This window comes from Cannabis sativa, chromosome 3, assembly GCF_029168945.1.
Source record: "Cannabis sativa cultivar Pink pepper isolate KNU-18-1 chromosome 3, ASM2916894v1, whole genome shotgun sequence".
Classification (NCBI taxonomy): Eukaryota; Viridiplantae; Streptophyta; class Magnoliopsida; order Rosales; family Cannabaceae; genus Cannabis; species Cannabis sativa.
In genome coordinates, this window is record NC_083603.1 from 61,277,241 (window position 1) to 61,294,622 (window position 17,382).

Genomic DNA, 17,382 nt, shown 5'->3' on the forward strand with positions numbered 1-17,382 from the left:
TTATCTCTATGTTTATTGTTTGAGTGCCGCATAAAGAATGTGTAAATAAACAATAATCTATATCTCTATATGATTATCAAGCTTTCTCTTCATTAAATTCAATATAAATCTATATTTGTCTTATAAATATGGCTATGTGTTAATATTCTTAAACTAATTCTTTAAATCATTGATCAGTTTGATTTTGACTTGTTAGGATTTTGGAAGTCTAATCATGCATTTAAAGTCATTTGGAGAGATTTAAATACATTTTTATGAAAAATAGTAGAAGTTGAAGAGCTTATTTCGACAATCAGAATATAATTGTGAATTTTCACAACTTCAAAGGAAGAATTAAATTCAGAGCTAAACATTATGTTGTATATTGGTTAAATATAATAAAAGGGTAAGCACAATTGTGGTGCTTTATACTTTTAAAAGTTTTACATCAAGAGAGTGAGAACTTTGATATACCATAATTATTAATTATGTTTTGAAAGTTTAAATGACTTTATAGAGTGTATAAGGTTATCTAAGAAATTTGAAATCATTTGGAGATGTCAAAGAGGACATTTACGCACATAGTTATTTTGTGTCCAAGCGACATGTCACCCATGCCAGGCAACATGTCTCCTTGAGCACACTACACAAGTCATGCATTTACGTAACTTTGACTCTATCAGATTGCTCCATGTCGCTTGGGAGGTGAGATGAAGTTTCCAAAACACAAAAATAAACTCTGTCTGAAAGTTCCAAGCGACATGTTGCCTAGTCCTAATCTTAGGCGACATGTCGCCCCAGCCATTTAAAGAAAATTTCAGCATTTACTTTAAAACGTGTTTTGGCTCCAAAGTTGATTCAAAGTGTCCTAATCCTATTGGTTGAGACCTAGGAACACTTTTACAATATATAGGGTTTATGAGAGTGAAAATATGATGATCACATATTTTCTCTTTCTGTCTAAATGTAACGCCCTAACAATTAGGCACGTTACCCGAGGTGATTAAGAAACCCTAATCCCCTAAATGGGATTACTAGTAAGATAAGCGCGGGAAAATTTAAACATTAAACGAACATAAAATGAAAATAAAACTTGTAATAACTTTAACTTTACATTACATGTTTCGGGATCCCAAAAAAATATTTACAAAATATTACAAGTCCTTTCCACTAGCCGACCTAAGCGGCAAAATCAGAGTTACTGTTACAAAAGCACATCATTAGTAGACCCCAACCCGCTTGGTCTAGTGTGGCCCGAACATGTACATACATCGCCCAGCTCTAGCACTCATGGCAGATCAGAGACAGATTTACCCTTTCCTGCACAGTAGAGCACTCGTAAGCCAAGCCCAGCAAGATAGTATTGTTGGGTTTTATGCCCTAAATAAAACTCTTTACAATCTGATTAGTTATCAATATAAGAAGTTTGAAGTGATTGATGTTTGCATGAATTTTACATGCTAATGGTTTAATATGTTTAATATGTTTATTACATTCATACACACAAAATCAGTTAAATCCAAATCATATGTTTATTCACAATTACAGTATCGTCAACACAGTGGAATGTGATTGTGATCATATGAATCAAAAGTTTTGGTCCCTGTTTCATCAGTGTTATTGGATTTACACTAATGTGATAATCAGCGATGATGTGTACTTACACTTGGAGTAAGTGTTATGTTCTTTCCAGGACATTAGTAAAGTATACTAGTTTCGAATGTATGGAGTATACATTGGACTGGACCAATATTGCAACTAAGTTAAGATATTACAAACTTACCGTTATACATATCTTTTCAAGTCAATATCAGTAGTTGATCTTAAGATTAAAAGAATCTAAATCCTGATATGCTTGGGCTCAACTCAGGAGTGCTATTCATGTTCTTAGATTTATTAGTTAAGCCTACTTTCGGGTCAGGGTGATACGTATATTTTGGGAACATGATAGTATGATTGAGTGGGAGTGCTGAACATAAATATGGAATCTATAGCTTCTACTGGTGTATAGAAGTCAAGTGATGATTCCCTTTGAGCTTAGCAAATAGAAGTAAATGGATGAGCTCTTGTTTAACTGACTAATTATTAGATCACTAAACACCATTTACAGGTAGCTAAGTGTTTTAAGGGGCAAAATACATTGAGGGGTGAGAACGGTAAAGAAATCCCATCTCGATGTAAATCATCTATATAGAGGATCTTTAAATCACAATAAGATTATAACAATGATTAAATGAGATAGTATATTGATATCGTGGAACATACAATATGCTCTATATAAGTCTGAGAGTGCAATTCTAAATTCAACGAAGAATTAATAAGTAGAAATTTACTTGGTAAATTTGGTTTACTTATTGGAAGCTCAGCATATAGATCCACGGTCCCCATTCTAGTTGAGAACATTCTGCTTGTAAGACTCATTAATTGATTCGTGATTGATCAATTATAATTCTAAAGTTAGACTATGTCTAATTTTATGAATTTTCACTAAGCAGGGGTGAAATTGTAAAGAAAAGAGTTTCTAGGTTTATTTATTTATTAATGGACTTTTTATGTCTAATTAATAATTAAATTAAATGACAATATTATTTAATAATCTATTTTAGTTATTAAATAATTAGTTTTGGCATTTAAAAGGTTAGAATTTGAAAATTGGCATTTTTGAAAAAATAGAGATAAAATTTGATAAAACTGCAAAATTAAGTGAGGCCCAATTACAACACCATGGCCGACCACTTAAGTTGATTTTTCAAATTAATATTTTCATTATTTTAATGCCAAATAATTCTAAACCTAAACCTAGTAGTTGCCTATAAATAGAAAGTGATGGCTCAGTCACAACACATGCTTTAACAAGTTTTCAGATCATCTTTCTGACAGAAATTTCTCTCTTCAGAAAAACTGAGCCTTCCCCACTTTCTATACCTTGGCCGAAATACCTCTCTCTCTTTTCCCTTCATTTTTTTCGTGACCCTAGTGAAAGAGTAAGTGCCCACACACAGCAAGCAGTAACTCAATCATAGATTGGAAGACTGTGAAGGATCAAACTTGAAGAAGAAGGACATTCGGGCTCAGTTCTTGATTATACTCTGCTTCAGAAAGGAATCAAGGGTTAGAGATCTGAGTGGAAGGAGACATTAATTCCGCTGCATCAATGTAAGGTTTTCTTAACTTTATATGTGTTTAATTTATCGTTTTAGAAAGTTCATATTTAGGGTGTTTAAACAACATACTTGTGAGTAGATCTAAGATTCTGGTAAAATAATTTCCAACAACTGGCCTCAGAGCCATGGTAATTGATTTACTTACATGAAATTTGGACTTTAAAACGATTGTTTGTTTGTTTTTGGATGGTAGCATGTTGTATTGAGTGTTATTTGATGATTGATTGATGTTTGTAAATTTTCGTGAAAAATAATTGCGATTCTGTCTCTGGAATTATTTTTATTGGATAGTATGGAAAAAATTAAGCAAGTTAGCCTTTTACAGAACTTAATTTGGATTTTATTTGAATTAGTTATGATTTTTTGAAGATTTGAAAAAATCGGGGCAGTGCTGATATTTTCCTGCGATCGCAAATTTGTCCGTAGAGTTTTGAATTTTTTTGTTTTTCTTTGATTTTTTATGCTTTTTCATGGAATTAACTTCCGATTTTTGGTATAGTTTTGTATTTATACTATTACTATTCCTAATTCAATTCTAATTATCATTTTGAATTAATTTAATATTTTTTAAATTTAATTCAAGATATTAGTGTAATTTGAATTTGAATAGAATTAGTATCTATCTTCTTGCTTAAAAATCTATCTTATTTTTAAATTTGATTATATCTTATCTTATTTTTAAATTTAAGGTCAGATTTTATAAATATTTTTTTAAAAATCAAATCTTTTTTAGATATTTTGACCTTATTTAAATTTAAAATAAGATATTTATAATCATGTAATTTTAAATAGATGTAAGATATTTTGCTAACTTTTAAATTTTGTTATTTTATTTATTTAAATTAAATTTAAAATCTGATAAGATATTTCATTTATCTTTTCTAATTTTTATTTAATTTTTATTTTTAAAATAACATTTAATTTTTTAAAAGTAGTTAGCAAATTTTGAAATGATATTTAGGTTGGTTGAAACCTAATTTTTCAAAAAGTAGGTTTAATTTTAAATTTCGAAATTTAAATTATTTTATTCCGAAATTAAAATATTTTTTTTAAAATTTTATTTTTTCGAAAATTAAAATATTTTTTTTATTTAATTATTTATTTTTCGAAATTATTTATTTAAAATTAAATAAATCCTACTTCTAACTATCCAGCTAACCTTGTTGCAGGAGTATATGGTTTAAACTTGTGTGTAAGTTTTTCAAAACCTATTATTACTTGATTGCAAATAGCCATGGTTACCTTTTGCCAGATCTAATGATCTGATAGCTCCCTTGGTCAAGTTAATAATTTGTAACAGGTAAATTTTACAATCTTCTTTCATCTGTGTATGACCTAGCAACATGATAGGATCCATCCAAAGTGTGCCTGTGTGAGCCTATATGTTTATTTTGTTTTAATATAGATACATATAGGTTGTTGCTAAATAAAATGTCACACCATGATAGATTTTATTTAGGTCCATTTAGTTATTGGACCTATTCAATTAATAACAATTATTTATCTTAAGGTTAAATTCCTCTCTTTTGGGCCTCGTGTGAGAGTTGGGAGCCATAGAAGTGGGTACGACATAGTGAACCCAGCACCCCCTCACATGAACTACCCCAATTGTGAAGGCCCATTTGCCTGATTTGAATAACTGTACTAGGTTAATTATATTAGTTTGACCTAATAAAATTGAATTAGCAACATAATTAACTTTTAAAATATATGAAAATTTATTTTCATTTTAATATTTTAAAGTTAATTTTAAGAAAAGCACTTTTAGTTTAGATATTAATTCTAGACAAACTATTTGTATTTTTCTTGTATTTAATTAAATATAGAATTTTAACTAACTAAGATTCTTTCTGGAGCTTATTTAATTAAATATTCCTATTTAAGTTATAAATTAGTTGTATCAACTGATTTTTCTTATCTAACTTAAATTTGAATATTTGATTTAAATTTTAAATCAAGTTGAGGAATCCTAGGCATTAGTTATTAAAGATTCTTAAGATATTTTTTAAGTTAATATCTTTTCAAATATTAACTTAAAATGGAATATTTTAGATATTTTTTGGTTAATATCCTTTCAAATATTAACCTTAAAAGATATCTTCAAATTAAGTGGTTACAACTTAATTTTTGATATTTAATTAAATCTAAATTTGAAATTATTTAAGTTTTAGATTTTTTCTATCTAACTTAAATTAGATATTTTTCAAAGTTTTGAAAAGATACTTAGTCAAATAAGATATTTTCTAGATAGTAATTTCTAGACTACTTATTATTTCAATATTTAAATAGGAAAATATTATACTTTGTGAAATTAATTATTTAAATAATTAATTTTGGTACAATTTTAATAAGTATATTTTTCCTAGTATTAAATAGAAATTAATAATTAAGCCTTCTCTACACTTAATTATTATTTCTTGAATTTAATACATTTAATTAACTTGAAGAATCTAAATATCTAAGTTGATTTTCATAATGATACTTAAATATTTATTGATTTTTCATGACACTTAATTAAATAGAAAATTATTTTTAGGTTGAAATTTAATTTTTCAGCTTAAATTTAAATAATTTTCAAAATATATATTTTTCTTTATTTTATTAATCAATTTCGAAATTTGCATTTTAATTATGCAATATTTTCGAATTTTTTACTTTGAAAAATAGATTGAGTTGTAAATTAATTATTTATTTTAATTAATTCTTGGACCAACTCAAGTCAATGATTTTTTCATTTAATTGATTAATTTAAAATAAATGAATTTAAATATATATATATTATTAGAAATTGAATTAACTAGTCAAAAGAAAATCTAGATAGGTGATATTTTTGCTTGAAGTATTTCTTTTCTATTTTTTATTATTTTCGAAAATTGTATATTTTTAATATATACTTAATTTTTTGAAATTCAATAAATATATTCTCAAAGGAAATTTTTAAGTTGCTAATTATTTATTTAATTCAACTTAAATTAATTTTCTTAATATTTATATTTAAGATTATTACTAAGATGGAAATAATTAATTTTATTTCAATCACCATCTAAGTATAATTTTATAAATATTATATTAAATTCTTATTTTTGAATTTTAATTCTTAAATTAGAATTTAATGAGATTTATTTATTAGAATAATAAAGAAAATATATTTTAAACAATGAGCTTTATTATTATTAAGATATTCGATCTCCATTGTGGGTTTTACACCGCGTTTGTTTTAGTGAGTAATCCTCCCTAATGGAGGAACGTTCATTAGCAATTTTGCACCGTTTAATCTCGCATGATAAGTGGTTTGTAAGTGTTTTATATGGTATAGATCACCCTAATGGTGGCGACCATATTTGACTTGCAAATTGCGAAACAATGGTAGAAGTTCATAAGATAGAATAGCCTTGACTCTCGCCTAAACGGGACAACGCTGGATTCTGATCTTGATCGAATAAAAGGTTGCTAGAATGTTTAACATTTTAGATGAGCTGACAACTCTATTCAATGGATGGTAGCTTTGACTCTCGCCTAAACGGGACACTGATATCAGTTTGTTGAAAACCTTGGAAATTATTTAGGATTGAATTTTTTAAGTATTTTCTCATATCATTCCTACTTGCTATGTGCTTATAATTTCTGAATTGATTTTGTGTGTTAAACCATTATTAATTTCTATTTGTTGATTTCTATTATTTTGTAGTATCCTGTGTTATCAAATGAATCCCATGTTATCACTGTTGACTGAAAATAAGCTGAATGGATCTAACTTTAATAAATGGAATGAGAACATTAATATTGCTCTCATAGGAGAAAGTGCCTTGTTTGTTTTAACTGAGCCGTCACCTGAAGTGCCTGGCGATAATGCATCCAAAGCTGTGAAAGAAAAGTATGAGCGTTGGTAGAAAACAAATGACAAAGCTCTATACTTTATGCTTTCTAGCATGGCTGACACCCTCAAAACTCGGTTTTCTAAAACTGAGAAGGCTGCTGAAGTTATGACGAAGTTAAATGAGCTATTCGGTAAGGCATCGCTTCAGTCACGCTTTGACGCGACTAAGAAGTACATTAATGCACGGATGGAACCTCATCAAAACGTGCGTGATCATGTTCTCCTCATGTCCAGTTATTTCCAAGAAGCCCAGGATCATGGTGCTGAAATGGACAGTGCTACTCAAGTTAGTCTTATCTGTTGGAAATTATTTTACCAGGATCTTAGATCTACTCACAAGTATGTTTATTAACATCCTAAATATGAACTTTCTAAAACGATGAAATAAACACATATAAAGTTTAAGAAACCTTACATTGGGTGCAGCGGAATATAATGACTCCTTCCGTTCAGATATCTAGCCCTTGATTCCTTTCTGTAGCAGAGCATTATCAATATCTGAACCTGGATCTCTTTCTCTGAATCTTTGATGCTGAAGCTCCTTTGCTGATGATCTTTCTTCACGATCTTCCTCACTATGATTGAGGTATCACTTGATGTGTGTGGGCACTACTCTAATCACTAAGGATTTCGAAATTCTAAGGAAGAAGAGAGAGAGTGGTCAGCTAAAGATAGGGAGAGAGAAGGCTCAGTTTTTCTGAATAGAAAAAGTCAGAAGAAAAGTGTAATTTTCCTGAAGCCTTCACTATCTATTTATAGCATTCCTCTAGGGCTTGATTTGAATTATATGGCATTAAAATAATGAAAAAATCAGTTTAAATTTCCTACAAAAGTGGCTGGCCCTAAACTTAGTGGATTGGGCCTTGCTTTTTGCAATTTTGCAATTTTAACACCTTTTGTATCTGATTTTCTCAAAAATGCCAATTTCCTAATTCAACCATTTAAATGCCAATTCTAACTATTTAATAACTATAAATAATTATTAAATAATATTGTCATTTATCATATTTATTAATTGAACCATACAAAGTATCATAATTAACAAATATGCCCCTATAAACTCTTTCTTTACAATTTCGCCCTTACTTAGTGAAAAATTCACAAATAGACATAGTCTAATTTGAGAATTATAATTGATTAATCAAAACCAATTACATGAGTCTTACAAGCAATATTATCTCAACTAGTGGGGGGACCATGGGTCTATATAACCGAGCTTCCAATAAGTAGATCAAGAATTTAACACTAAAATTCACTAACTTATTAATTCTTCGTTGAATCCACGCATAGAACTTAGAATTGCACTCTCGGCATATAGAATGCTCTATATGTTCCACCATATAGACACATCATTAGTTATCCATTGTTATAATCCTAATTTGATCAATGATCCTCTATATGAATGATCTACACTGTAAAGGGATTAAATTACCGTTACACCCTACAATGTATTTATTCCTTAAAACACTTGACCCCGTATAAATGATATTTCAGCTTATGTGAAATGAGTACTCCACCATTTATGTTCGTTTGGTCAAGCTCGAAGGAGATCATCCTTTGCTTACTATTCGCCAGATAGAAGCTATAGATTCCATGTTTATGATAGCGCTCCCACTCAATTGCACTACCGTGTTCCCAAAATGTACGTATCACCCTGACCTAAAAGTAGGCTTAACTAACAAATCAAAGAACACGAATAGCCTTTCAAGATTGAGCCTAATCATATCGGTGATTAAGATCATTTGATCTAGGATCAACTTGGCGATATTGACTTGAATAGATATTACGGTAAGTTTTAATAAATCTAAGTCAAAGTTCAATATCGGTCCCTTCCGATGCATACTCCATGCATCCAACCTGAGCTTTACTTTAACCAATGCTCTGGAAAGAACATAGTATTTCTCCAAATACAAGTAAACTCTTATTGTAGATTATCATATCAGTAAAACCCTATGTCTGATAAATCTAGGAAACTTTATTCACATAGTCATGTTTACTTTCCAATGTGTTGACGACACAATAAACAGGATCAAGTATGTGAAAAGGGTTTCAGATGAATTTATACATTATGTACATATAATCATGAAATAAATCATGTGAACCATGCAACATTAAATGTTATTTCTGATCTATATTAATAAGTAAATCTGATTATATTGAAATGAGTTTTATTTAGGGCATAAAACCCAACAAACTCCCACTTGCACTAATATAAAACAAAAAGTGCGTTTCAAATAATCTCAACACCTTGATATACAAATCAAGTGTAGTAGTAGTAAACTCCTCGTAATAGGATCTGAAAGGTTGAATTAACCACAACCTTTTCTCCACCATTACTCTTCCTTTAATCACAAAATCATTGATAATGTGAAATTCCTCTCTATATGTCTACTCTCTTGGGATACTGGATTCTATACCTTTGGCAACTACTTTTGGTTAATCAGGAAATTAACACTAGTAGTTTAAGGCAATTTGGAATGGTGCCAAAGATGTATAGAACTTTCCTTAGACTGAATAAGTAACTTTCCTGCAGCTTTAACATTCAGTCTCTCTGGTAGACTTAGAGAATTCAGATAGGTTTTTACACTTCTCCAAAATCACTATTCCACCCCCAGAGTAACCACCATCTTATCAGAAAGATTTACTAGCACATAGGCAAATTTCGAAATCTGATATGGTGAAGTCTAAGAGTTTTAAACACACCCTTATAGACTAACATATAGTTCCTCTTCTTAATCTTAAAATTTACTTGATTGTCTTCCAATGTTCTTCTCCTGGATTAATCTGATACCTACTCATTACTCCCACTCAACAGCAGATGTCTGGTCTAAGGCATACAAAAGCATATCTAAGACCTCTCACTGTTGATATAAGAAATTCTTTCATGGCTTTATCTTTTCTGGAATAGTTAAGACTTTTCCTTAGATAAATAAAATCTATACCTAAGAAGTTGTGAAGCTTCTATAGATTGCCATTAGAAAGAAAATGCTTCAGCATTTTACTAAAGTAAGTTGCTTGCATTAGAGTAAGTAATTACCAGGTATACCATAAGCCATAGGTTTAGATAAACTCAAACCTATAATGCTAGGAACAGGAAGTTTGTTAAGTCCATAGAATAGACTTATTAACTAAAATTTCCTTTTATGTCCTTGTAATAGAAAACTTTAGGTTACTCCATGTGAATGGATTAAACCATAGTTCTATTGGCTTTCTTCTTAGTTTCTTATCTTGACAATCCATTACTTGTTTAAACTCACAATGGATTTTAATCACTAGTGTCTCCCAAGTCATAAGAAGGTGAGTTCCTAGAAACTCTCCCACTACGACAAGGCACCGTGAATTATGTCTAAGAAAACTAAATGGTATTGATCTCTTCGGTTGTGACAAGACAACGAGGCGGTGGGATCATCATATGTTATATAAGATGATAGAACACTTTTGGAATCAAGAATTAAATATCTCCTTTATTTGCTACTTGTTTTCGTACTTAGTCATTATCTTAGAAAAGTAGTATTTGTTTGAACAAAAACTTTCTTATCTATTGACAATGGGATGGTCCACCCCTAATCACTTAGAATAGCTAACAAACCATGGTTAATGGTTCTAGCTTTTCTTAAGATTTTGATTAGGTCATCCATGAATCTAGTAATGATTTACATTAAGTATACAACCATTACATCATTCTGAAATTGTATTACCATAGAAGGAATTAGGCAACGACTAGTAACTAATCATCAACATGCAACTCGAAATTTCTGGGGAGGTAAGTTTGGATATAATTCAAAAATCAATGTAATGATCTTTGAACTGCATATCTACTAACTATTTCTCCACCCCTATCAGTTCGCAAGATCTTTAACCACATACCTTAATGGTGTTTAACCATTGCTAGAAATTAATGAAATTTTTCAAACATTTCAAATTTCTTTGCATAAGGTATAATCTAGAGTTATCGTTTTAAGAATACAACGAAAAACTCATATCCACCCCTGAATGTACATCCATCTGCGAATGAGATGAACTACTTTCAGTGGATATAGGCATATTAACTCTTTGCAGAGATTGATCTTGTCAAATCTACTATGAACAAGATACAAATGCCATAGATTAAAAAAAATGTGGTAGTGTCTTTGGATGATATAGGTTTAGTTACATCAAAGAGTTCTTAGAATACTTCAAGTGGATCCCGGTCACGAATACCTAACTCACATTCCATACAGATTTAATCCATTAATAAAAGATGGATATTAAACACTTGAGAAAGTGTAACTGTATTGTATTCTGGAATTAGAAATTTAAGAAAATTTCTATTTGGAATCTAAAATTAAAGTCAAAGACTTAAATTTATACCAAATATAATGAGTAATTCTATCTTGGACCAAAGACTACTAATACAAACTCTAAGTCAGATTTGCCCATACAAGTAGGAGATTTCTAAGATTGAGGATTTATATCAATTGGGAATAGAATTTCGGGATTATAATCATATGCGTCATATAAAATGACATGAAATGATTTATAGACCATTCATCCAATGATATGTTTTGAAAGCTAATTCGAAATGAATAAGCTAAGAGGAATTAGGATAATTTCGTTTAAAATAAGAATCCAACGATGCTTCGATTAGCGAAAGTCAAAGTAATCTTATTTATATAATCTTCTTGTTTCATATCGTAAAAATACTAGTCTAAGGTGTCATCAATTGATGAACAATAGATGTCGCATGTACAATATTTATCTTTCGAAATCTAACACTATTATGTATGTCTAATGGTGAAAATCCACTAGGGATTTATCTCATTAGATAAACAAGCCAAGTTAGACCAACAATGAAGATTCGAAATTAAACTACAACTTAATAACGAGAAAATAACATGGTTCAATATAAATTCATACACAATTCGAAATTATAAGCATATAGCAAGTAGGAATGACAAGTGAAAATACTAAAACTTACAATCCTAAATAATTTCCAAGGTTTTCAACAAACCGATACGGTGTCCCGTAGGCGAGAGTCAAAGCATCATTTATTGAATAGAGTTGTCACTCATCTAAAATAGAAACCATTCTAGCAACCTTTTATTCGATCAAAATAAGAATCCAACGTTGTCCCGTAGGCGAGAGTCAAGGTTATTCTCATTTTATGAGCTTCTACCATTGTTTCATGTTTCATAAGTTTATCTCTAAGTAGTCACCGTAGGGGAGAGTCTAATAGAGACGAAAACTTACAAAACACTTATCAAATGAAATCTTACGGTGTTAAATGCGTTCAACGAATAACCATCCATAGGGGGACGAAGTCTAGCGTCTCGAGGTTATATTGAAAACATTTAACTTTTGTAAGACCAACAATGGAGATCGAATATCTTAATAATAATCAAGCTCATTATTTAAAGTGAGTTGTATTTTCTTTGATTCTCTTTATTTATTCTATTTATTTTAAATATATATTTATTTAATTAAAATTTCCAATTTAGAATGAAAAATTCTAAATATAAATTTTAATTTAATATTTATAAATTTTACTTAGATGGATATGAAATAATATGAATTATTTCCATCTTAGTAATAATTTCCAATAAATATTTAGAAAAAATATTTAAGTTGTTACAAAATTAATTTAAATTAATTTACAACTCAAATTTAATTTTCTATAAATATATATTGCATTTCGAAAAATTAAAGTATATAAGAATACAATTTTCGAAAAATGCATATTAAAATAAAAAATAAATCCTGGAAAAATTATTCTAATTTAATGTTGGCCCAAAATTAATTAATAAAATTAATTTACAACAAAAAATATAATTTTCCTATTTAATTAAATATATATAAGAAAAATTTCAAATATTTAAGTATGATGATGAAAATCAACTTAAATATTAATTTTCTATTTAATTAAATACACTAGAAAAATACTTCAAGCAAAAATATCACCTATCTAGATTTTCCTTTGACTAATTAATTCAATTTCTAATAATATACTTTAATTCAATTTATTTTAAATTAATCAATAAATGAAAAAATCATTGATTTAAGTTGATCCAAGAATTAATTAAAATAAATAATTAATTTACAACTTAATCTATTTTTCAAGATAAAATTCGAAATTCTAGCATTTAAGAAATGCAATTTCGAAAATTGATTAATAAAATAAAGAAAAAATATATTTTGAAAATTATTTAAATTTAGTTGAAAAAATAAATTTCAACTAAAATAATTTTCTATTTAATTAAATGTCATGAAAAAGAAATATTTAAGTATCATGATGAAAATCAACTTAGATATTTAATTTTCAAATTAATTAAATGTATTAAATTCAAGAAATAAATAATTAAGTGTAGAGAAGGCTTAATTATTAATCTCTAGTCTAATACTAGGAAAAATATACTTAAAATAAATTGTACCAAAATTAATTATATAAATAATTAATTTCACAATTTATAATATCTTCCTATTTAATATTAGAAATAATAAGTAGTCTAGAAATAACTATCTAGAAAATATCTTATTTGACTAAGTATCTTTTCCACAAAATTTGAAAAAATATCTAATTTAAGTTGAACTAGAAAAATCTAGAACTTAAATATTTTCAAATTTAAATTTAATTAAATATCAAAAATTAAGCTGTAACCACTTAATTTGAAAATATTCCATTTTAAGTTAATATTTGAAAAGATATTAACTTAAAAAATATCTAAAGAATCTTAATAACCAATGCCTAAAATTCCTCAACTTAATTTTGAAATTTGAAATTCAAAAGATATTCAGATTTAAGTTGGTTAGTTGTAGATAACTAAATATCAACTTAAATAAGAATATTTAATGAAAAATTTAAATTAAGTTCCAGAAAGAATCTAGATGGTTATAATTCTATATTTAATTAAATACAAGAAAATACATATAGTTTAGCTTAGAATAAAAAATTCTTTAAACTATAATTTTCTTAAATTAATTTCAAAAATAAATGAAATTAATTATGTTGCTAATCAATTTTATTAGGTTAAACTAGTTTAATTAACCTAGTACAGTCATTCAAATCAGGCAAATGGGCCTTCACAATTGGGGTGGTTTGTGTGAGGGGGTGCTGGGTTCAGTATGTCGTACCCACTTCTATGGCTCCCAACTCTCACACAAGGCCCAAAAGAGAGGAATTTAACCTTAATAAGAACAACTGTTATTAATTGAATAAGCCCAAAACTAAATGGGCCTAAATAAAATCTATCAATGACTATGACATTTTATTTAGCAACATTAACCTATATGCATCTATAATAAAATTAAACACATAGGCTCACACAGGCACACTTTGGATGGGTCCTATCATGTTGCTAGGTCATACACAGATGAAAGAAGATTGTAAAATTTACCTGTTACAAATTATTAACTTGACCAAGGGAGCCATCAGATCATTAGATCTGGCAAAAAGTAACCATGGCTATTTGCAATCAAGTAATAATAGGTTTTGAAAACTTACAAACAAGCTAAAACACATACTCCTGCAACAGGGTTAGCTGGATAGTTGGATGTAGGATTTATTTAATTTTAAATAAATATTTAATTTCGAAATTAATTAATTAAATAAATAAAAAAAATTAAAAAAATTTCGAAAATTTTTAAAAAAAAATTTAAAAAAAAATTCGAAATTTAAAAAAAATTAAAATTAAACCTACAATTTTTGAAAAATTAGGTTTCAACCAACCTAAATATCATTTCAAAAATTTGCTAACTACTTTTAAATTTTAAATGTTATTTTATAAATAAAAATTAAATAAAAATTAGAAAAGATAAATAAATATCTTTTTCAAATTTTTAAATATAATTTAAATAAATAAAATAACAAAATTTAAAAAATTAGCAAAATATCTTATATCTATTTAAAATTACATGATTATAAATATCTATTTTAAATTTAAATATGGTCAAAATATCTAAAAAGATTTAATTAAAAAATCTTAAAAGATAAGATATTTTTAAAATATCTTAAAAGATATTATAAATATCTTAAAATATCTGACCTTAAATTTAAAAAAAAATATAATCAAATTTAAAAATAAGATAGATTTTTAAGCAAAAAGATAAATACTAATTCTATTCAATTCAAATTACACTAATATCTTGAATTAAATTAAAAAAAAATTTAAATTAATTCAAAATGATAATTAGAATTGAATTAGGAATAGTAATAGTATATATACAAAACCATACAAAAAATTGGAAGTTAATTCCATGAAAAAGTATGAAAAATTGAAGAAAATTGAAAAAATTCGAAACTGTACGGACAGTTCTGCGATCGCAGGAAACTATCAGCAGAGCCCCGATTTTGTCAAATCTTCAAAAAATCATAACTAATTCAAATAAAATCCAAATTGAGTTCTGTAAAAGGCTAACTTGCTTAATTTTTTCCATACTATCCAATAAAAATAATGCCAGAACCGAAATAACAATTATTTTTCACGAAAATTTCACAATCATCAATCAATCATCAAATAACACTCAATACAACATGATACCATCCAAAGAACATACAAACAATCGTTTTAAAGTCCAAATTACATGTAAGTAAATCAATTACCATGGCTCTGAGGCCAGTTGTTGGAAATTATTTTACCAGGATCTTAGATCTACTCACAAGTATGTTTATTAACATCCTAAATATGAACTTTCTAAAACGATGAAATAAACACATATAAAGTTTAAGAAACCTTACATTGGGTGCAGCGGAATATAATGACTCCTTCCGTTCAGATATCTAGCCCTTGATTCCTTTCTGTAGCAGAGCATTATCAATATCTGAACCTGGATCTCTTTCTCTGAATCTTTGATGCTGAAGCTCCTTTGCTGATGATCTTTCTTCACGATCTTCCTCACTATGATTGAGGTATCACTTGATGTGTGTGGGCACTACTCTAATCACTAAGGATTTCGAAATTCTAAGGAAGAAGAGAGAGAGTGGTCAGCTAAAGATAGGGAGAGAGAAGGCTCAGTTTTTCTGAATAGAAAAAGTCAGAAGAAAAGTGTAATTTTCCTGAAGCCTTCACTATCTATTTATAGCATTCCTCTAGGGCTTGATTTGAATTATATGGCATTAAAATAATGAAAAAATCAGTTTAAATTTCCTACAAAAGTGGCTGGCCCTAAACTTAGTGGATTGGGCCTTGCTTTTTGCAATTTTGCAATTTTAACACCTTTTGTATCTGATTTTCTCAAAAATGCCAATTTCCTAATTCAACCATTTAAATGCCAATTCTAACTATTTAATAACTATAAATAATTATTAAATAATATTGTCATTTATCATATTTATTAATTGAACCATACAAAGTATCATAATTAACAAATATGCCCCTATAAACTCTTTCTTTACAATTTCGCCCTTACTTAGTGAAAAATTCACAAATAGACATAGTCTAATTTGAGAATTATAATTGATTAATCAAAACCAATTACATGAGTCTTACAAGCAATATTATCTCAACTAGTGGGGGGACCATGGGTCTATATAACCGAGCTTCCAATAAGTAGATCAAGAATTTAACACTAAAATTCACTAACTTATTAATTCTTCGTTGAATCCACGCATAGAACTTAGAATTGCACTCTCAGTATATAGAATGCTCTATATGTTCCACCATATAGACACATCATTAGTTATCCATTGTTATAATCCTAATTTGATCAATGATCCTCTATATGAATGATCTACACTGTAAAGGGATTAAATTACCGTTACACCCTACAATGTATTTATTCCTTAAAACACTTGACCCCGTATAAATGATATTTCAGCTTATGTGAAATGAGTACTCCACCATTTATGTTCGTTTGGTCAAGCTCGAAGGAGATCATCCTTTGCTTACTATTCGCCAGATAGAAGCTATAGATTCCATGTTTATGATAGCGCTCCCACTCAATTGCACTACCGTGTTCCCAAAATGTACGTATCACCCTGACCTAAAAGTAGGCTTAACTAACAAATCAAAGAACACGAATAGCCTTTCAAGATTGAGCCTAATCATATCAGGATTAAGATCATTTGATCTAGGATCAACTTGGCGATATTGACTTGAATAGATATTACGGTAAGTTTTAATAAATCTAAGTCAAAGTTCAATATCGGTCCCTTCCGATGCATACTCCATGCATCCAACCTGAGCTTTACTTTAACCAATGCTCTGGAAAGAACATAGTATTTCTCCAAATACAAGTAAACTCTTATTGTAGATTATCATATCAGTAAAACCCTATGTCTGATAAATCTAGGAAACTTTATTCACATAGTCATGTTTACTTTCCAATGTGTTGACGACACAATAAACAGGATCAAGTATGTGAAAAGGGTTTCAGATGAATTTATACATT